This window comes from Amblyraja radiata, chromosome 17, assembly GCF_010909765.2.
Source record: "Amblyraja radiata isolate CabotCenter1 chromosome 17, sAmbRad1.1.pri, whole genome shotgun sequence".
Lineage (NCBI taxonomy): Eukaryota > Metazoa > Chordata > Chondrichthyes > Rajiformes > Rajidae > Amblyraja > Amblyraja radiata.
Genome location: NC_045972.1, coordinates 14,540,029 through 14,562,570, shown reverse-complemented (window position 1 = coordinate 14,562,570; position 22,542 = coordinate 14,540,029). Strand labels below are relative to the sequence as shown.

Below are 22,542 nucleotides of genomic sequence, written 5' to 3'. Positions count from 1 at the left end.
CCAGCCTGCATTGGATTTGACCCGCTCTTTACATTCATCGCCCTGAGGCAATGTTTACCTTATGCAGCTGTATGGCTACCAACAACCTCAGTTTCTGCATTCCACGCCATTCCATAAGTAGAATGGGTTGAAAATGTTGTCCAGGTCTTGAGTTAATGTACACAGAAATTCCCAGCGTATAACTGTCACATAACACAATCCGCAACTCTTCAATCCTTTTGTCACACACCTTCTGTCTTTTCATCTCTGCCCTTAGTCCAACCATCTACCTATCAAACCTCCCCCCTCACCTGAATAACCTATTACCTGCCAAGATTTGCCCTGCTCCTCCTCTCTTCCAGCTTTCTCCTAAATACCCCACTCCCCCACCCCACAATTAGTCTGAAGAAAAGAACCGTAACATCACCTATCCCATATTCTCCAGAGACGTTGCCTGACCCGCTGAGTAACTCCAACAATTTGTGACCTTTTTCGTAAACCAGTATCTGCAGTTCCTTATATCTACCATAACTGTCTTAATGACTTTATGCTGAGCCGAGGCTTGTTTCACTCATCTGAACAGTCTCTAATTATCAAGGACATTGAATAAAAAATGTTAACATTTATTTTTTAAAACACTTTTGCGGGGTTAGGCAGGATTGGTTCAATGTGCACATGATGGGGTGATGGCACAAAGGGGGCCAAGAATAAAGCAAAGCTTTTTCACTTTTCACTGACCAATAGTCTTCCCAGATCAGAATAGTAATTATAAGACTCAAATGCATCAAATAATGGGCATGCCGGTAGAATGATTTCCAACATCATTTGCAATGGTCCAAATGGACATGACATGACCTTGATGTTGAAATCAGCTTGTCCCTCGACAGGTGTATCCCTCAACAGGACATGTCCTATCAAAATTGCTCCATTGGTGAGATGCGGCCCAGATATGCTCATGCGTTTGATGCATTTCAGGGTAAATCCATTTTTAATCAAAAACACTATTTTCAGCGCAATGTAATCCAATTCCTATGCAGTTGAACTCACAATCCTCAGTCTTTAGAGCCATAGCCTACTAAAATCAACCTTGACGTAACCTAAACTATTATTGAACGAACAATAGAAAATGGGTCATTCGGCAGCTGTACATGAATGAGCCAAGTTAACAATGCAAAAGCTAAGAAAAGCAACACCATCCACAAAACTAAGGAGAGTTTTTCACCTTAAAAATGCAGTTATTGCCTGTGCTTATTGCTTTTGTTTAGGATTCCCTCACTGCATTCACATCCTGTTATTTAACAGTGTCAGCATTCCCTTCCCTGTAGATTTTGTTCTCTCCCTTCCCTCTGCCTTTATCAGTCATCCCACATTGTTTTTCTTTCTCAGTCTTCCTGTACGCTCACTGTCCTACAAGCCCCTTCTTTTCAGGGGTTTCTGTGCAAGCGTCAGAATTAGATTACTGTTTGCAAATTTCTTTGATCTGTTTATGGAATCATTTTATCTCAGAATGAAATATCTTTGGATGGAAAATGAAGATGGCAAATAAAAAGGAATTGCATTATAAAAGGAAAGAGAGAAGAACTTTCATGTGCATGCTGCACTTTATGCCTTCAGGACATCCCAATGCACTTCACAGACAATAAAGTATGTTTGAAGTGAAGCCACTGTTTCCTTGCAGGGAGGCACACTGCACAAATTGTGCGGAGCAAAATCTTTCAAATAGCAATAAGAGAAGTGACAAGATAATCTGTTTCACTGATGTTTGCCAAAGGATAAATGTTGGAAAGGAAGCCAAGAGGACTCCCTGCTCTTCTTCGACAAAATTAGGTCCTTTACATCCACCAAGGATTTGGGCTGAATGTCGCATCTGAAAGTATGGAGCTTACTGAACTGAAGTTACGTACTAAGCTGGAGCAAAGTTACAGCTTTTGCCTAGTTGTCACATTTTCCGCATCATCGGGTATATGAATTTATGTATAGAAAATTAATTCTTTAGTTTATTGGCTCACATCAAATGGCATTCTATCCTTTTGAAAGTTATTATTTCCTGTTCCCATACCTTGATGCTATTAACAAATTTACTAACAATGCAAAATACTTCCCATCTTTTTGTATAATTAAGGAAAAGGTAGAACACATTATATTTGCTGAAATTGCACAGAGCCCTTGAGGAATACAGAGGATGCAAGAAAGAACTTAACAGGGAATCTGAAAGACTAGAAAGGGCCATGAAATGTCTTTGATGAATATGATTAAAGGAGAATCCCAAGATATTTTATATATCCGTTAAAAACAAAAGGGCAGGAGCATTCAAGGACATGAAAGGAAATGTATGCCTGGAGCCAGAGGAAGAGGGTAAAGTACTCAATGAGTACTTCACATTAGTATTGATGAAGGGGAAGGACATAGCGGATAATGGGGTCAAGGAGGAAATGTCGATATTCTAGACCTTATTGACAGCAACTAACGGGGAAGTATTGGGTTTCTGAAGGTGGAGAATTCTTCTGAGCCCAATGGCAGAATACCAGGTTATTGAGAAAGGCAAGAGAGCTGGGACCTCGCAGAGATCTTTGTATCTTCTTTAACCACAAGCGAGATCTCAGAGGACAGGAGAATATTTAGTGTTGTTCCTCTACTTAAAACGGGCAACAGGGATAATGTCACAAATTATGGTAGAAAATTATTTGTAGTAGTGATAGAATGTACTGGAAAATCATGTAGTGGGCATACTCATCATGGCTTTGTGCAAAGTAAGTCATATCTTACAAACTTGCTGGAATATTTTATGGAGGTGGTGAAGATGAGGGTATGGTGAGAGATGTTGTCTACATGGACTTTAGTGACCCATTCAATGTGGTCATTCATTGTAAGCTGATCAAGAAAATTAAGGGGCATGTGATCCACGGTGAGTTGATAGTTTCGATGAAAAATTGTCTTTGCCATAGAAGACAGAGGGGAGAGGATGCAGGGCATTATTCTGATTGGAGATCTTTGCCTTGTTGTGTTTTACAGGGGATCAGAGCTGCAACATCTGTTGTTTAATGCAGGCAAAAATGTATTGATCTGATTAGTACATTTACAAATGAGACAAAATTAGTGGAGGTATGGAGAGCGAGGAAAGCTACTACAAGGATATGGATTATTTGGAAATGTGTAGAGTATAGGCACAGTGGTGCTGTGGTAGAGTTGCTGCTGTACAAGTGCCAGAGATCCGGGTTCGATCCTGACTACGGGTGCTGTCTATACGGAATTTGTATGTTCTCCCCGTAACCTGCTTGTGTTTTCTCCGGGTGCTCCGGTTTCCTCCCACACTCCGAAGACATACAGGTTCATTGGCTTTTGTAGTAAAATTGGCTTTTGTAGTAAATTGTAAATTGGCTTTAGTAAAAATGCAAATTGTCCCTAGTGTGTGTAGGATAGTGTTACTATGCGGGGATTGCTGGTCGGAGCGGACTTGGAGGGCCGAAGGGCCTATTTCACCACTGTGTATCTAACTAAATGAAATGGCAGATGGCTGGATAAATGTAAGAGGAAAGTATAGAACAAACAGAAGGACCTTTACCAGTATGGATGTACAGAAGGATCTTGTAAGTCCACAGCTTCATGAAGCGTAGATGCAGTAAACAATAAGATAGGGTAGTAAAGAAGACGTGGCCTACTTGTTTTCATCAGTTGGGCATTGAGTATTGTAACTGACAAGTCATGCTGCAGCTACAGTAAATAAAAACTTTGGTTGGACCACATTTGGAGTATTGTGTGAAGTTCTGATCCCCACATGAAAGATGTGCAGGCTTTGGACAGGATGCAGAAGAGGTTCACCAGAATGCTGCAAGGTTAGATTGTATTATCTATAGACAGAGATTGGATAAACTTGGATTATCTTTGCTGGATATTTGATGGCTGAGGGGTGACTTAAAAGAAACGTATAAAACTATGGCAGGCATAGAGAGGGTATATAGAAAAGAGTCTTTATCCCAGAGTGGAAATGATAAACATTATAGGGCGTAGGTTGAATGCGAGAGGAGAAATGTTAAATGGAGATCTGAGGAGCAAATAATTTATTAAAAAAGTGGTAGGTGCCTGGAATGCACCTCCAAGGAAGTGCCGTAAACTTATACAATAGCAATGTTTAAATGTTAGGCATTTGAACAGGCATGACATAAAGGGATATAGAAACATAGAAACATAGAAATTAGGTGCAGGAGTAGGCCATTCGGCCCTTCGAGCCTGCACCGCCATTCAATATGATCATGGCTGATCATCCAACTCAGTATCCCGTACCTGCCTTCTCTCCATACCCTCTGATCCCCTTAGCCACAAGGGCCACATCTAACTCCCTCTTAAATATAGCCAATGAACTGGCCTCGACTACCCTCTGTGGCAGGGAGTTCCTGTTAACCATATAAACCATGTTGCAGGCTGTTGGGATTAGTCAGAGAGTTATACAGTAAGAAAGCAGGTCCTTTGATCCAACTTGTCCATGCAGATCATGATGCCCCATCTAGGAAAAAGACTCACCCTAACTATTCTCTTCATGATTTTGTGCACCTCAAAAATATCACACATCTGCTTCCTGCGCATTAAGGAATAAAGTCCTAGCCTGCCCAATCTCTCCCTATAACTCAGACCCTCGAGCCCTGGCAACATCTTGATAAATCTTTTCTATTCTTTCTAACTTAATGCTATCATTCCTATAGCAAAGTAACCAAAACTGAAGACAGTATACCAAATGCAGCTCCACTAGGATCCTATACAACTGTAACATAATTTCCCCACTTCTATACTCGCCTCCATGACTGATAAAATCCACGTGCCAGAAGCCTTCTTCACCACCCTGTAGACCCTATGGTGTCTACCTGTGGTGCCACTTTCAAGCAACTATGTACTTGTAGTCCTAGATCTCTCTACTCTACAACACTTCCCAGGGTTCTACTGTTCACTATGAATGTCCTGCCCTGGTTTGTCTTCCCAAAATACAAAACCTCACACTTATCTGAATTAAACTCCATTTGCCATTCGGTGGGTCCGCTTGCCCAGCTGATCCAGATTGCTGTAATTCTAGATAACCATCATCACTGTCTACGATACCACCTATTCTAGTGCCATCTGCAAATGTACTAATCATGACTTGTACATTCTCATCCAAATCTTTGAGAAAGATAGATACTTTACTGTCACATGCACTGTGAAGGTACAGGGAAAATAGTCCACTGGGTGGCGCCAGCAATGGCTGCCTCGCCAACAGTTTGTCTGTCCCTTCCTTTTTATATTTTTATTTTTTGCATGTGTTAAGTATATGTTTTTAGTGTTCTTTAGCTTGTTTTATGTGGGGGGGGGGAAACTTTTTCTAATCTCTTACCCCGACTGGGATGCAATTTTTTTCGGTATCGTATCTCTGTCCACACTGCGGCCTAACATTGAGTAGTTGGCGGCCTTAGCTGGAAACCATTTTCGAGAGCTCCACCGTGGGTGCCTGTGAACTTTAACATCACAGAGCTCGTGATCCCTTTGCCAGGGATCGACCTCTGTGCTCTGACTGTGCGGGACTTTAACATCACGGAGCCTGCGGTCTCTGATCAGAGACAGACATCGGGAGCTTCGACCGCCCAACGCGGAGGCTTCGACCGCCGGCTGTGGGAGCTTCGATCACCCCGACTGCGGTGGTTCGACTGCCCCGATCGCGGGAGAATAAAAGAGGAAGGAGATTGGACTTTATTGCCTTCCATCACAGTGAAGAACGCGGGGAATCCACTGTGGTGGATGTTTATGTTAACTTTTATGTAGTTTTGCCTCTTGTTGTTTTGTTTTTTTTAAGTATAGTAATATGGTAATTATAATTTCACTGTACCTTAATTGGTACATGTGACGATAAACTGACCTTGATACCTTGAACATTCTTTGTTTTTGCATTCACAGCACACAAAAGAGCTGCCACAAGGCGTAGACAAAGTTACAAAGTTCCCTTAAATATTGTTGGTCTCTTCTTCTTCTCCCCCACCCCCCACCACCACCACAGGTCCCTCTTGTTCTCGGTGCCCTCCCTCCTCCCCCCAACACACACTGGGTTTCCCCTGTATTCGTGCCAGCCCCACCATCCCGAGTCCTCTTTGTTCTTCATAAATGTGAGGTTATCCATTTTGGTGGCAAAAACAGGAAAGCAGACTATTATCTAAATGGTGGCCGACTAGGAAAAGGGGAGATGCAGCGAGACCTGGGTGTCATGGTACACCAGTCATTGAAAGTAGGCATGCAGGTGCAGCAGGCAGTGAAGAAAGCGAATGGTATGTTAGCTTTCATAGCAAAAGGATTTGAGTATAGGAGCAGGGAGGTTCTACTGCAGTTGTACAGGGTCTTGGTGAGACCACACCTGGAGTATTGCGTACAGTTTTGGTCTCCAAATCTGAGGAAGGACATTATTGCCGTAGAGGGAGTGCAGAGAAGGTTCACCAGACTGATTCCTGGGATGTCAGGACTGTCTTATGAAGAAAGACTGGATAGACTTGGTTTATACTCTCTAGAATTTAGGAGATTGAGAGGGGATCTTATAGAAACTTACAAAATTCTTAAGGGGTTGGACAGGCTAGATGCAGGAAGATTGCTCCCGATGTTGGGGAAGTCCAGGACAAGGGGTCACAGCTTAAGGATAAGGGGGAAATCCTTTAAAACCGAGATGAGGGATTTAAGAGGGAGTTAGATGTGGCCCTTGTGGCTAAAGGGATCAGAGGGTATGGAGAGAAGGCAGGTACGGGATACTGAGTTGGATGATCAGCCATGATCATATTGAATGGCGGTGCGGGCTCGAAGGGCCGAATGGCCTACTCCTGCACCTAATTTCTATGTTTCTATGTTTCTATAGACAGGTGACAAACTGCAAGTACTGATCCTTGGGGCACACCATAGAGTTTAAATTGGCATCATAGTCGCACAAGCATCATGGTCTGGAGGGCCTGTTCCTGTGCTGTGCTATTTGATGTTCTGTTACTTTTACATTATTATTCATTGTCTTCCAGGCAGGATTGTACATTTAACCCGGTAGCTTTTGTTAGATCAATTTTCCGTCCATTTAGCCGATTTGCCAGATGGGAAGAGATTGTCTGTTAATAAATTACCAACAAATTTAGGTAGATCGAGGAGCAGAATAGACAACAGTAAATCTTGGCGAAGATTTATGGAGTCCTTTAGATAACGCGTATAAAGCTATAATTGGAAAAGTGTCCATCAGCCAAATCTTTATGCAAAATATTTCAGATCTGATACAATATAAAGTGCTGGGATTACTCAGTAGGTTTGTCATTTGTACAAAAAGAATTTTACGTCACTATGAACATTAAATGGGATTGGTATAGCAGGGAAATATGTCAAAAGACTTGTTTTGATTCCATCTGACTCTCTGTCCATCTATTCTGATGAGAAAGTCCTCAACGAAAGATTAACTGTTTCTCTCCATGATATTTTCTAGATTTCTGGGTTTTTTGAGAGTTTCTAGATAATTTTATATTTTAGGTTTTATGATTTATTATAATTGAACAGCTTTCTTTGCCATGCTATCCAGACCTATCAAATAAAAGTATATTTCAATACAATCAAGTTAAACTCAAGTACAATTTGTACAGCAGAACAGAGGATCTCGAGTGTATAGTTCTCAGCATTGTAGTGCACCAGTTCCACAGATAAAGTCCAATGTCTGTAATGGAGAGAGGTGAATACCCTGGCCTATGGAAAGTCCATTCAGTGGATGGACAATGCCCTGGCTTATGGAAAGACCATTCAAAAGCCTGAAAACAAAGTGGAAGAAGCTGCTCATTTAGGGAGGAACTACAGATGCTGGTTTAAATCAAAGATGGACGTAAAAGGCTGGAGTAACTCAGCGGTCAGGCAGTATCTCTGGAGAAAAGGAATAGGTAACGATTCAGGTCGAGGACCTTCCTCAGACAGGTCAGAGTCTGAGAAAGGGTCTCGACCCGAAACATCACCTATTCCTTTTCTCCATGGATACTGCCTGACCTGCTGAGTTACTGCAGCCTTTTATGCCTGTCTTTAGAAGAAGCTGTTCCTGAGTCTGGTAGTGCGCACTTTCAAGGTGCTGTATCTTTTGCCTGACACAAACTTGGAGAAGGAGGAATGACCGTGGTGGGATGTCTGTGATTATGTTAGCTGTTTATCCAGGTGATCAATAATGAAGTGTAGAAGGCAAGTTTTAAGTTGCCTCTTCAATGCATGTATTCGGTCAGTGCCAACTGAGTGGCAAATGGGGGCAGATGTAGAGCAGAAAGATTTCCTAGCGAGGAACTAAAGTTAAGGAAGGACATTTCTTATTCAGTTAAGGAAGACATTTGAAGTGATATAAATTTAACCTAATTCATCTAATAGAAAACCAATGAGATAAGGTAAAACACCAAGTCTTGCATCCTTGATGATTTAAATCTTTTATAAAGGTTAGATTTATAATTGTTACTGCTGTTTACCTTGCATCACATTTAAACAATGTATTAAATTGTCCCGCTTTGGGATCGAATGACACAAAATGTTGGAGTAACTCAGCAGGTCAAGCAGCTTCTCTGGAGACAATGGATGAGTGATGTTCCGGGTCAGAACCCTTGTTCAGACTGATCGTAGGGGACAGGGGTTAGAGATCTACTGCCTTAGACACTCTTCTCCCTGTGTTCATCTAGATGGAAAACTCCAGCAACTTTCTTCCTCAGTCACTCTTTTTTTTATTTATTTTTTTTATTAGAAGCAATTGCATAAAAAGAAAATGTTCGAAATAACAGTTATACAATTTTTGTATTGCTTCAGTTTTAACATTTTATGAACTAATAACTAGATCGGAAAAAAAGAAAAAGGACAAAAGGGAAAGAAAGAAAAAGAAAAGAAAAAATTACAAGAAAAACACGAAAAAGAAAAAATAGGAAAACCCCAGAACTAACAAAGGTATGAAAGAAGCGGAGATATATCCCACTGCCCTTCCATACGCCCGCTCACCCGAAGAAATTCAATAAAAGGAGGCCATATTTTTGAAAATTGATCTGGATTGTCAGTCAAGACAAGCCTTATTTTTTCTAGATGTAGTGTCCCGGTCATTTCTGTCATCAACATCTTCACTGTGGGGACTGTTATCTTTTTCCAGAATTTAATTATAAGTTTTTTCTCAGTTATTAAACCATAGTCAAGGAAGCGTCTTTGAAATATCATCAGATTAGGGCAGCCCTCCGACATTCCTAGTATTATTAGAAACATAGAAAATAGGTGCAGGAGGAGGCCATTCGGCCCTTCGAGCCAGCACCGCTATTCATTGTGTTCATGGCTGATCGTCCCCTATCAAAAACCCGTAGTTTTGGATCTGGCTCCAATTGAGTTTTAAGTGTTTTAGAAATAATATTGAATATTTCCATCCAGAAGTTTTGTATTTTTATACAGGATACAAAGGAATGAGTTAGGGTGGCTTCTTGAAAGTGACATTTATCACAAAGAGGAGAGACAGTTGGGAAGATCTTGTTCAATTTGGTCATTGAATAGTATAACCTATGCAATACTTTAAATTGTATCAGGCAATGCCTGACATTTAAAGAACAGTAGTGTGTGTATTGTCGGCTTTCCTCCCATATATATTTCGAAATGGGTAAACCCAACTCGTCTTCCCATGCTCGCCTATAAATCTCAGAGGATAGAGTGTCACTATTTAGAAGGATGTTATAAATGTAAGATATCAACTTACTTATATCGGCATGTCTATTCAAACAATTGTCTAATATATCCGGACCCGTTCCTAAGTCACTCTTAAAGCAGAACTGGACTTGACCTGCCTTTTTAAAGGGCTACACTGGTTTCTTGCAGGCATCCTTTTCTCCTGGTCATGTTAAAGTTAATGGCAGTTAGAAGTGAGCAGCAGGTTGGCTGGTATTCCGCTGGGATGATTTAATTACACGGCTACCAGCTTCCATCAATTGTGATGAAGCAGAGCAGGTTACAGCAGAAATGAAGATTGGAACTCAGTTGACTGCAATTGAACCAGCTGATTTCCTGTTTTCTGTGAATGACAGGGACAGAACAAACTTGTATATATGCCAAGGAGTCTTTAAAGAAATTGAATTTTTAAGACAACTCTCACAGCTTCTAGTGTCCTGAGGGTATAATAACCAATGAGATGCATTTTGAACTGTAGCATGGAAATATGACTTCAATGTGTATAGGCTGTGGGCCGAGGAGCTTTATTCTGCAGTTTCATGACCCAAGTCACCAAACTACATGACATTTTCACATATTGTGTAAAAAAAACATATAAATCACCCCTGAAAATTCGTCATGAACAAGACTTGCACATTTTTATTAAATTAGAGAAAAAACGGAAACATTTCGGGTTTTTTTTAGTCCAATCAAAGCACGTTTAACATTGAGTTGTCTGCCAGTTGGCCAATCACGCGCTTTGCTTCAGGCTAGCACACAAAATGGCTGAGGGGGCTTCACTGATGCCTGTTTTACTGGAGATTCCGATTTGTCGTTCTGTGGAATAAATGTCGTGGAAAGTTGCAGCAGGTTAATTGAATTTAGTCAGAAAAGCATTAAAAAGGCTGAAGAAAGTGCTGCTAAGTGGATGGAAGTGCAAGAAAGCCTTGAAAGCAAAGTTGCTGCTGATGTGCTGGAACACAAAGATTAAGAGCCAGGAGTCAACTCTAACTGAAAGGTAAGATCTAAAGTCTAAATTTATGAAAATCTATCTGTATGGACTTAAATTAATTTAATTGCACCCTTTTATAATGTGAATAAATTCATTTATTCACTTACTTCATTCACTCATTCATTCATGAAGTTGAGGGCCTAAACTATATGTTTCCATGCCACAGTCAATTAAACATTGCCACTAATGCCAGCATGTTGTAGAGTAATAAGTCTTTAACAGCTAATCTCTGAGCTGCCTGCGATAACTTACCGGGAAAAAGTGCTCCGATCGCGGGGCCTAGGTAATTGCGGTAAAGTGAAGCCGCGGTCTCAATTAATATGCGGCCGATTCGCGAATGTGGAGCCGCGGATCATCTCCGCGGGCGGTGGGGAGGCTGTACATAGTGCCGTCTGTAGCGGCCATTTTCAGGCACTGACAACGGGAGAAAAACGGAGGGATATCGATCGCACTTTATAGGCTTCCATTGCAGTGTGAAATGGTCAGAAATGGTTAATGTTTCTGTAGAAATGAATTGGTGATATGTGAACTTGAACTAGTTTTTCTATGGTAGTAACCTATTGTTATTCTCATTAACATTCTTCTTGGTTTCTTGGTCCTCCAAAATATTCCAAATGGAATTTAAACTGGAGGTGGAATTTTATTAAGATTAATTAACATTATTTATTAACAATTATTAATCAATTTATTAATTATTATTAATTAACAAAATTTATTAACATTAAGAAGAGGTTGACATTTTATGAATTGACGTCCATGCAGACAATGACTATGAGATTTTTTTTCTGTAGCCTCTTGAAATAACATAAATTGTAGTAAATTACAGTGTAAGTCTCATTGACATTAAATAGAGGTTGACACTTTATGAATTGAAGTTCATGCAGACCTAGGTACTATGAGATGTTTCTTTCTCTAGCTATTCTGCACCCTCTGCTCCTGCACTTGAACTTGAAGTCTTATCTATGGCAGTAAATTACAGTGTCAGTCTCATTGACATTAAGAAGAGATTGACATTTTATGAATTGAAGTCCATGCAGACCTAAGTAATATGAGATTTTTTTTCTGCAGCTTCTGCCCCTCCACTCTTCAGAGCCTGTCCACACAAAATATGATTACATTCATATTTACAGGTTATATATATATATATATATATATATATATATATATATTGGTATAATAATATAGTTTAAATGGACTGCAACACGGAAATAGGCTGCCCATGATGTAATACGGGCATTGGCCGCTAGATGGCGCTTATTTTCCAGATCTCATTTTCTAATTAGTTTAATTAATTAATGTGCAACGTTTGGCAATGACGAGTTATGACATCCTTCTCAATTATATTTCATCTAAATCTATGGAAAATTTCATGTAGTTTGGTGACTTGGGTCACGAAAACTGATTTCTGGACACATTTTTATGCTCGGCCCACAGCCTAGTAGGAAGGGACTGCAGATGCTGGTTTAAACTGAAGATAGACACAAAATGCTGGAGTAACTCAGCGGGACAGGCAGCATCTCTGAAAAGAAGAAATGGGTGATGGTTCAGGTCGAGACCCTTTTTCAAGTCTGAAGAAGGGTCTCGACCTGAACCGTCACCCATTCCTTCTCTCCAGAGATGCTGCCTGTCCCGCTGAGTTGCTCCAGCATTTTGTGTCTAAATATGGCTTCCAATTTGTCTACAGCAAGGTCCTAAAAACTAAAATGATCAGATAATCTGCACTTTAGTGACATTGCTCAAGTAATGAATATTGGCCAGAATTTGGAAGATAATTTATCGTTCTGTTTACAATTAGCCTCATGGGGTCTCTTCCATCCATTTGAGAGAGTAAATGATGGCCTCTTTTTTTGTTTATAGTCAAGAATGATGTCAAAATTCTTGACACAGTAGCACAGCTCGTGGAGCTACTGTGTTACAGCACCGGGGACTTGGGTTCAATCCTGACCTCGGATGCTTTCTGTGTGGTGTTTGTATGTTCTCTCTGTGACCAAGTGGGTTTCCTCCAGGTGTTCCATTTTAGTTTAGAGATACAGCGCGGAAACAGGCACTTCGGCCCACCGAGTCCGCGCCGACCAGCGATCCCCGCACACCAACACACTAGGGACAATTTTACATTTATTCCAAGCCAATTAGCCTACAAACCTGCACGTCTTTGGCGTGTGGGAGGAAACCGAAGATCTCGGAGAAAACCCACGCAAGTCATGGGGAGAATGTACAAACTCCGTACAGACAGCACCCGTAGTCAGGATTGAACTCGGGTCCTTAGCCCTGCAAGGCAGCAACTCTACCGCTGCGCCACCGTGTTTTCCTCCCAGATCTCAAAGACGTGCAAGTTTGTAGGTTTATCGACCTCTGTAAATTGCCCCTAATATGGAAGGAGTAGATATATGGCGGGATAACAAAGAACTAGTGTGAACAGGTGATGGTCTGTATGAACTCAGTGTATCTCCAAGCTAAAACTAAACTCAAGAAATATTGTCTGGAGTACTGAATATAATTCATCATTCTTTTTAAATTAGGGCCATTGGGTCTTTTACACAATCATTTAAGAGAGCAAATGTAGGCCATTTTTTTCGGTTGTTTTCAAGTACACAAATATCTGACTCAGAGGCGTGACTGTTGCAAACTGAACACCAGGCATAAGGGGCAATTAAATGTTGAGCTCCTTGTAAAATTTTAAATTCATCCAAATTTTCAAGTGCTCCTAGGATTTCTCCACAGTAGGATTTTCCACCTCGAGCGGCCATTTTCCGTGTGCTCAAACACGATTATTTGTTAGCACAGTAGGCGCTGCTGATGTGTGCTTATCCTTTGAGACAGGAGGTGCTTAGTGTCAAAAATGATAATTTGTTTAGTCACTGGTATTAAAGCTGTACTCTACTCTCATTTCATGTTATTGGCAGAAGAATTGCTAATACTGTCATTTAATAAATAAAACAAATTGTGCAGTGACATTTTTGTTGTTGATTCACCAAGGCACACATCAGAGGTTGAGGTCCAAGTGCTGTCATCCTCTTGAATTTGTTTTACAAAATCTTTGCAAAAAAGCAGCTGAAGCATATTAAAATCCACAGAAAGATCTCCTTCATCTGTTATGGTTCAGTATGTATTTGCGTGTGTATCTACACATGCTTAAAAATATCAACAATATGCATAACTTGAATCATATATGTGGTAGTTATATTACCTTGGAGGGTTATGAACTTCTTGTTTGCCTGAAGTTTTCATTAGTATTATTAAGGACAGAATTATTTAGTAAGGGGATAATTTGATAATATTCTTCGTACATAATATGGGTTCAAGAAGCAACGATTGAAATTATTGCAGCAGCTTTAATTAAGATTATTATTTTAAAACTGCTCTCTTTCCAACTGCTACATCTCACCACAAAGACAACAAATTACCTTTATTAAAAATCCACCTCAGATCGACTACAATTCCTCCAGTGAATTCAACCGTTGCAGTTATTATGCCTTACTATACGGCAGTAATAATATACAACTGAGCAGGATGTGTCAATTATGGAGGCTTCTCGGAGTTTTTTTAAACAAGCCAGTTTGAAATTAAAAGTACTAGCATATTTATGACATTTTCTGATTGCTGTTTAATCTCTAGTTAAGGCCAATTATTTGATTGGTAGACAACAAATATAATTCTACAACACTGGTTTTACTTTAGAGTTTAGCAATACAGAATGGAAATAGGCCCTTCGGCCCACCGAGTCCATGCTGGCTTCACTTGCCTGTGCACACTAGTTCTATGCTACCCACTTTCCCAAGCACAAGCAACACATTAGAGGCAATTTTACAAATAACCTACAAACCCACAGGTGTTTGGGATGTTGGAGAAAACCTTAGAACCCAGAGAAAATCCACTCGAACCAGGATGGACGTCCAAACTCCACACAGACAGCAGCCGAGGTCAGTATAGATTCTAGATATCTGGTACTCTGAGACAGCAGCTCTACCTGCTGCACCACTGTGCCACCTAGTCTGGGTCTGAAATCACAGAGGCCAGACCAGAAAGGCTTGCTGGTGAAACAGACAGGCGAGCAATTTCACTGACACCTTTATTTATTAACTGAACTCCTCACCTTCTATGGCAAACTATGAATCATGACTCTGGATACTTAGTTCAGATTTCTAATGACAAAAATCACATATGTGTGATATGTTTGGAATGAATGGATGCATAGAACTAAACAGAGAACTTTAATAAAACATTTAAACCTGCAGCTTCTCACAGTAGATAAAACACAGATTTAAAGTTGTAATTATTATTAAGTGCAAATTTCATTGTAGTTATGTGTCACATTTTGAATGTAACTGGAAGGGCACAGCATGCAGATCAATCAATCGGTAGTCGACAATTTTCTAAAGGGCCTATCCCACTTTCACGACCTAATTCACAACCTTTTTTACTCGTGGACATTTTTCATCATGCTAGAAAAATGCTCCGACCTACTTGATGCCACGAGTACCTACGACTAGCATCATGGCCTGCTACGACCTTCCTACGACCTCGTGACGACCATGCTGCGAGTACGGGTCAAGGACAAACTCGGCAGAGGTCATGAATTAGGTCGTGAAAGTGGGACAGGCCCTTAAGAAATCCGAAAAAAAGAGTTTAATGGTTATTCTGCAAGAAAACATTCCTTGACAGAGTTTTGTTAGTTAAAGATATACTCTAAATAGATCGGGTGAACGCACAGAGTCTTTTACGCAGAGTAGGGGAAAGATTTGATAGGAACCTGAGCGGCAACTATTTCACACAGAGGCAAGTGGATATATGGAACAAGCTGCCAGAGGGTGTAGTTGAGGTAGGTATTGTAACAGCATTTAAAAGATATTTAGACAGGTACATGGATAGAAAAGATCTAGAGGGGTATGGGCCAAATGCAGGAATGTGGGACTAGCGTCGGTGGGGCATCTTGATCAGCATTGGCAAGTTGGGCCGAAGGGCCAGTTTCTGTGCTGTATGACTATGACACTAAATCAGATGTTCATCCAGCAACACGGTGGCACAACAGTACAGTTTCTGCTTCACTGCGCCAGAGACCCATGTTCGATCCTGACCTCAGCTGCTGACTGCACGGAGATTGTCCGTTCTCCCGAGTCCACGTAGGTTTCCTCCGGGTGCTCCAGTTTCCTCCCACATCCCAAAGACGTGGAGGTTCGTAAGTTAGTTGGCTTCTGAAAATTGTTACTGGGGTGTTGGGTGCGAAAATGAGACAACATAGAATTAGTGTACAGGTGATCGACGGTCGACGTGGACTCGGTGGGCTGAAGGGCCTGTTTCCATGCTGTATCTCTAATCTAAACACCTCTGATTAAAAGTCATAGAGCTATACAGCTGTCATAGTCATCCACTCTCTGTGGTTGAGCAGGATTCAACAACAGAAACTCTGCAACCACTTGCATTTATACAGTGCCTTTATCAGAGAAAAACATATCAAAGTGTTACTTGCAAAATCATTTTTTTGTATAGAAATATTCCAATTTAGGAGCAATTTATTGGATTGAGGGAGTGTGTGGCCAGCTGCCAGGAAAGTGCTGAGTGAACGTCATTCCATTCCCTTGGCGAACATTTCACTTTTGGTTCTGGCACAATGCCTTTGCGAAGACTGATTTACAAAGTCATTTCTAAATTTGAACTGATCCAAATAAGGACCATTTAGCACTGTATCTAAACTCAGCACAAGAGATCTCACAATAAAAAGGTCACCCAGTTAAGTACGAGATGAGGAATTCATCTTGGGGAAATCTTTGGCATTCTCCTCTTCAGTACCAATTGATGAGTCACTAAACACCCACAAGGCTGAAGAAGGTTTTGAGAATCGATGGGAATTTAGGGTCGGAGTAGAATTAGGCCATTCGACCCATCAAGTCTACTCCGGCATTCAATCGTGTCTGATCCATCTCTCCATCCCAACCCCATTCTCCTGCCTTCTCCCCATAACCTCTGACACCCGTACTAATCAAGAATCTATTCATCTCTGCCTTAAATACAGTATATCCACTGACAGCCTCCACAGCCTTCTGTGGCAAAGAATTCTACAAATTCATCACCCTCTGACTAAAAATATGGCCCTCATCTCCTTCCTAAAAGAACAACTTTGAATTCTGTGCCTATGTGTGACCTCTAGTCCTAGACTCTCCCACTAGTGGAAACATCCTCTCCACATCCGCTCTATGCAAGTCAAGGTTAATGGGATCAGGCCAGCAACAGAACAGCCATAATCTACTTCAGTTTAGTTTATCGTCAACATGTACCGAGGTACAGTGAAAAGTTTTTGTTGCGTGCTATCTAGTCAGCGGAAAGACAATGCATGATTACAATCGAGCCATTTACAGTGTGTAGCTGCATGATAAGGGAATACCATTTGAATGACAGAGTAGGCTTGTTGGGGTGCATGGCCCATTGCTGCTCTTATTGTTTATGCTCTATCTACCTTTTCACATACAGTAGTTATAACAAAACATTTTTCATACCATTTGATAAAGTATTTGAAAATTGGTGATCAGAATTTATTTTTAATTCACTGGCTCACACCAAGGAACCAAATTTACTGCATGTATTTTTTGGTTTGTGAAAAAAGTGAACACTGCCCAGTCTATCATTAGCACTGGCCTCCCCACCACCGAAGGGATCTGTAGTTTAGTTTAGTTTATTGTCACGTGTACCAAGGTACAGTGAAAAGCTTTTGTTGTGCGCTTTATACTATACATGATTACTAGTTCACAGTGTACAGATACATGATAAAGGGAATAAGGTTTGGTGCAAGATAAAGTAAAGTAACATTTCTATTAAAGATAGTCCGAAGGCCTCCAATTAGGTAGATAGTAGCTCAGGACCACTCTCTAGTTGTTGATAGGATAGTTCGGTTGACTAATAACAACGGGGAAGAAACTGTCCCCGAATCTGGAGGTGTGCGTTTTTCACACTTCTGCACCTCCTGCCTGATGGGAGGGAGAAGACTGGGGTGAAACTCATACTTTCTTATGCTGGTGGCCTTGCCGAGGCAACCTGAAGTGTAATGGAAGGGAGGTTTGTTGGTGTGATGGTGTAGGCTGCATCCACAAATCTCTGCACTTTCTTGCGGTCTTGGATGGAGCTGTTCCCAAACCCTGATGTGATTACTCCCAATAAAATGCTTCATTGGGATACCAGTAGAAATTGGTGAAAGTTGTTGGGGACATGCTGAACTTCCTAAGCCTTCGAAGGAAGTAGAGACGCCGATGTGCCTTTTTGGCTATGGGTTTGATATGAGTGGTACAGGACAAGTTGATGGTGATATTTACAGTACACCTAGGAAATTTAACGATTTCAACCATCTCTAGGAGGCTCTTCCTCAAAAAGCAGCCAGCATCATCAAGGACACGTACCACCCTGGCCATACACTCATTTCACTCCTACCATTGGGAAGAAGGCATAGGAATTTTAAAACTGTAATGTTCAGGTTCAGGGCAGCTTCCTCCCAACAACCATCAGGCTATTGAACACCACAAACACTAACTAAACTCCGAACTGCTTTGAATGCACTAGGGACCTGGGGCTTTGATTTTGTCTTTGTACTATTTTGTTTGTTTGTTTTTACACATCGAACTTCTTTTTGCTGTTTATTATGGTGTTGACTGAGTACTATGTTCATATATCAGTTGTGCTGCCGCAAGTAAGAATTTAAGCAACAAATAATCCTCCGCCATTTCCGCCACCTCCAACGTGACCCCACCACTCGCCACATCTTCCCAACTCCCCCTATGTCTGCCTTCCGCAAAGACCGCTCCCTCCGCAACTCCCTTGTCAATTCTTCCCTTCCCTCCCGTACCACCCCCTCCCCGGGCACTTTCCGTTGCAATCGCAAGAAATGCAACACCTGTCCCTTCACCTCCCCCCTCGATTCCATTCAAGGACCCAAGCAGTCGTTCCAGATGCGACAAAGGTTCACCTGTATCTCCTCCAACCTCATCTACTGCATCCGCTGCTCTAGATGTCAGCTGATTTACATCGGGGAGACTATGCGGAGGTTGGGCGATCGTTTCGCCGAACACCTCCGCTCAGTCCGCAATAACCTACCTGAACTCCCGGTGGCTCAGCACTTCAACTCCCCCTCCCATTCCCAATCCGACCTATCTGTCCTGGGTCTCCTCCATTGCCAGAGTGAGCAACACCGGAAATTGGAGGAACAGCACTTCATATTCCACCTGGGTTGCTTGCGTCCGGATGGCATGAACGTTGAATTCTCCCAGTTTTGCTAGCCCTTGCTTTCTCCTCCCCTTCCTTAACCCTCAAGCTGTCTCCTCCCATCCCCCCGCCCTCGGGCTCCTCCTCCTCCCTTTTTCCTCCCTTCTCCCCCCCACCCCCCATCAGTCTGAAGAAGGGTTACGGCCCGAAACGTCGCCTATTTCCTTCGTTCCATAGATGCTGCTGCACCCGCTGAGTTTCTCCAGCATTTTTGTGTACCTAAGAATTTAATTGTTCTTTTTGGGACATACTGTATGACAATAAACACTCTTGGCTTTCGAATTCACTGAGATACATTACTAGAGAAAATATCGGCAAAAGAGCACAAGAAACACCACCAGATTTGATTGATCAGAAGGGAAGTATCTTGAATTTCCAGACAGAACGTGTATTTGCTACTGACACCAATGAACAATTGAAATACATTATATGCCACACTTAAATATGTGGTGCTAATGATAGTCTTTGTAGCGTTAAAGTTATCATTGTCACCTGTGACACATAAATGGCTTGACTCTGTTCACTGTGGGAAAGGATGACATTCGCTGCACATTTCACAGACACCACACTATAGATTATTCTCAAGCTTGTCAATGGAGATTTTCTTTAATCCATCTTCTTTTCCAACTGAGTACTCTCATTCTAAACAGTATCTCTGACATCTGTGCAGAGGGAAGCTGAAAATATTCAACCAATCAAACTACTTTATCTGCTCTAAGAACTGTGAACAACAAATATAAAACGGGCAAGTATATCTACAGAAATGAAAGAAGGATCATGGAATGAATAAAGTTAATGGAAAAACGTTTCTAACCCTCCAGTCTTTTTTTATGCAAGGAATAGGATCTCTATTTTTATACTAAAACTACAAAGTCTTGAGAAGCTGCTCTGGAGTTATTGTGGCATATAATGTATTTCAATTGTTCATTGTTGTCAGTAGCAAATACACATTCTGTCAAGAAATTCAATGAGTCTGAAGAAGGGTCTTGACCCGAAATGTCACCCATTGCTTCTATCTAGAGACGCTGCCTGTCCCGCTGAGTTACTCCAGCATTTTGTGTCTATCTGGAATTGTTAGCATTTATTACACTACTCATAAACTCTTGAATGCATTAGCCCAATTTTGTCAACAAAGAACAAGTGGTTAAACACAGTAGGTTCACACATATACTGTCATTTCATTGTTGAGTCTATCACCACAGACTGCAGCAACATCCCTTGGGAAGGTCCATGGTATCTGGGACAACATGTTTAACTACCTGCCAACGCGTAGAGTACTGAAGTGAACTGTCAGATCTCTTCTATTATAAAACAGCACACACTTAAAGCCTCCCAATTCTTTCCCTGTGCAAATATGTAGACCATTAGCTGTTGTTTCATGAGAGTATATAATTTGGCATTTGTATAATCAAAGCGTTTTCCCTCAGGAACTGAAATTATTAAATGTTCAAAATAAACATGGTAAGAAAAGTAAAGTAAGAGGAAAAAAAAATTTAAGTCTGACTAACTTGGCCTCTGCTGGACAGGGCAAGTTTATTTTGGTAAAGCTTATACTGAAATTTCCTTCTTGTGTGTGTGAGATTGTGGGTGTGAGTGATTGTGTGTGTGTATGAGATTGTGTGTGTGTGTAATTATGTGTATGGCGGTGTCAATGTATGCGTGTATATATGTGTGTGTGTGTCCACCATTTTGAAAGCTTATTAACTCCTTATATCAATGAGGCAGTTTCATGGGTGACAGCTCCGAGGCACAACCTAACTATTCTTACTCATTCCAATTTAATTAATCTAAGGTAAAAGGGCAAACAACCATAAGGCAAGCAGCATGAGGCAAATTAGGCTGCAGGTAGGATGGGGGGAAAGAGATCTCTGAGCTCCAACCCTGGGTTTGCACAAGTAGTGCTAAAAAGGATTTAAGAAACGCCAGGGGAAGAGGATACAATTAGAATCCATAATCCAAAAGGGGAAAATGGAATTTAAATAAATAAGTTTAAGGAGTGAGAGGAAGAAGAAACGGTAGTGGGTGTTGGAAGAGCACTTGATAGAACTGCACGACAGGGGCCCTGGAGAGACACACGGGGTGTGGTGTAGAGATGATGAGAAGGGAGTAGCCAAGTAACAGTTCTAACCCCAAACCCGAAACATCACCTTAAATACATGGGCATCCCGGTGGTGCAGCAGTAGAGTTGCTGCCTTACAGCGCTTGATGTGCCAGAAACCAGGGTTCGATCTCGACTACATGTGCTGTCTGTACGGAGTTTGTACATTCTCCCTGTGGCCGCCTGGGTTTTCTCCGAGATCTTTAGTTTCCTCCCACATTCCAAAGATGTACAAGTATGTAAGTAAAATTGGCTTGGGTTTGTACACTTGGTATGAGTATAAATAGTCCATAGTGTGTGTAGGATAGTGTTAATGTGCGGGGATCGTTGGTCCGCGCAGACTCGGTGGGCCAAAAGGCCTGTTTCCGTGCTGTACCTCTAAACTAAACTAAATTACATCTTGCACTCCCCAATGTTCCCTCCCATAACATAAAGCTGACCACCACTGTCCAAATCCTCACCCGCTGAGTTTCTCCAGCATTTTTTGTCTACCTTCAATTTTTCCAGCATCTGCAGTTCTTTCTTAAACAAAAGAAAACAGCAGGAGATTGAAATGTAGGTATGTTACAAAACTCACCTTCAGCGGCGCTGCAGTTCTGTCACTGGCCGTGTGCGCAACTTTGGCGCCTTTGAGAGGGGGGGTGGGTTTAAAATGCCGTTTTCTCCAGCCTGTTGAAATCAATCTTTGTCAGGCTGTTTAGTTGCTGAAGAAAAATCGCTCTGACATCCGTTTTATCAAGTTTTTAAAAAATAGTGCTGGATAATTTAATAGCAGGAGTAAAATAAAAATCGTCTTCTAGCCGTCAATGCCGACAACGGGACAGATCTCATGTACGGGACAAAGCAAGGTACGCCGTTTATTTTTACACATAAACGTGCTTCTTAGGATGCCTTTAATCAAAATTTCACGTTGCGAAAAGGTGATTTAGGCCCCATACGAACTGGCAGTGTTTTTCCTGCCGATATGGGGTTTAAATTCACTGCAAATGCAACGTTCCAATCGATCGCATTCCACAAAATCTCACTCGCAAGATGATTTAAATGGCCATTAATTTACGGGAATTAAACTAAATTCCTTTCATTTGGCCAATAAATTCATGACAATGAGATTTAAAAATCATGTTATATTGTGAATTCTTGTGTGAATGTTATTTTGACACTTAGGCTATTTAAAAATGTTAACCTTTTCTTAAGAAATGGATAGATGTTTAGATCTAGTAATTGAATTTTGTAATTAGCTACAATTAGGTAACTAACTAATTATATGCTTTAATTTCAGGTCATCCAAGTAAGATTGTTTCATATTTGTTTCAGAATGCTTCAATCTATAATAACTGAAAATTTCATTCAGTTCTCTTAATTTTTAAGAAAGTTATGGGCATTTGACTGTCCTCGATCACAGCTTTTGTGTTAAGTCAATGGAAAAGCAATAGGGAACAAGATGTTAATTTCAGAGTATGAAAATGGCCATAAATGTTTGAATACTGAAGATATGAAAGTGAATTAGATGTCAAATTAAACTTCTTTTTATGCTTTATCTGATGCG

The 22,542-nt window shown here is 41.1% G+C and overlaps 1 protein-coding gene across 1 annotated transcript in view; it reads right to left on the bottom strand.

Moving 5' to 3' along the window:
• cdh13 (cadherin 13) overlaps positions 1–22,542 on the bottom strand; it is a 1,031,775-nt gene that overhangs the window by 658,638 nt on the left and 350,595 nt on the right. The gene's annotated exons all lie outside the window — the stretch shown is intronic.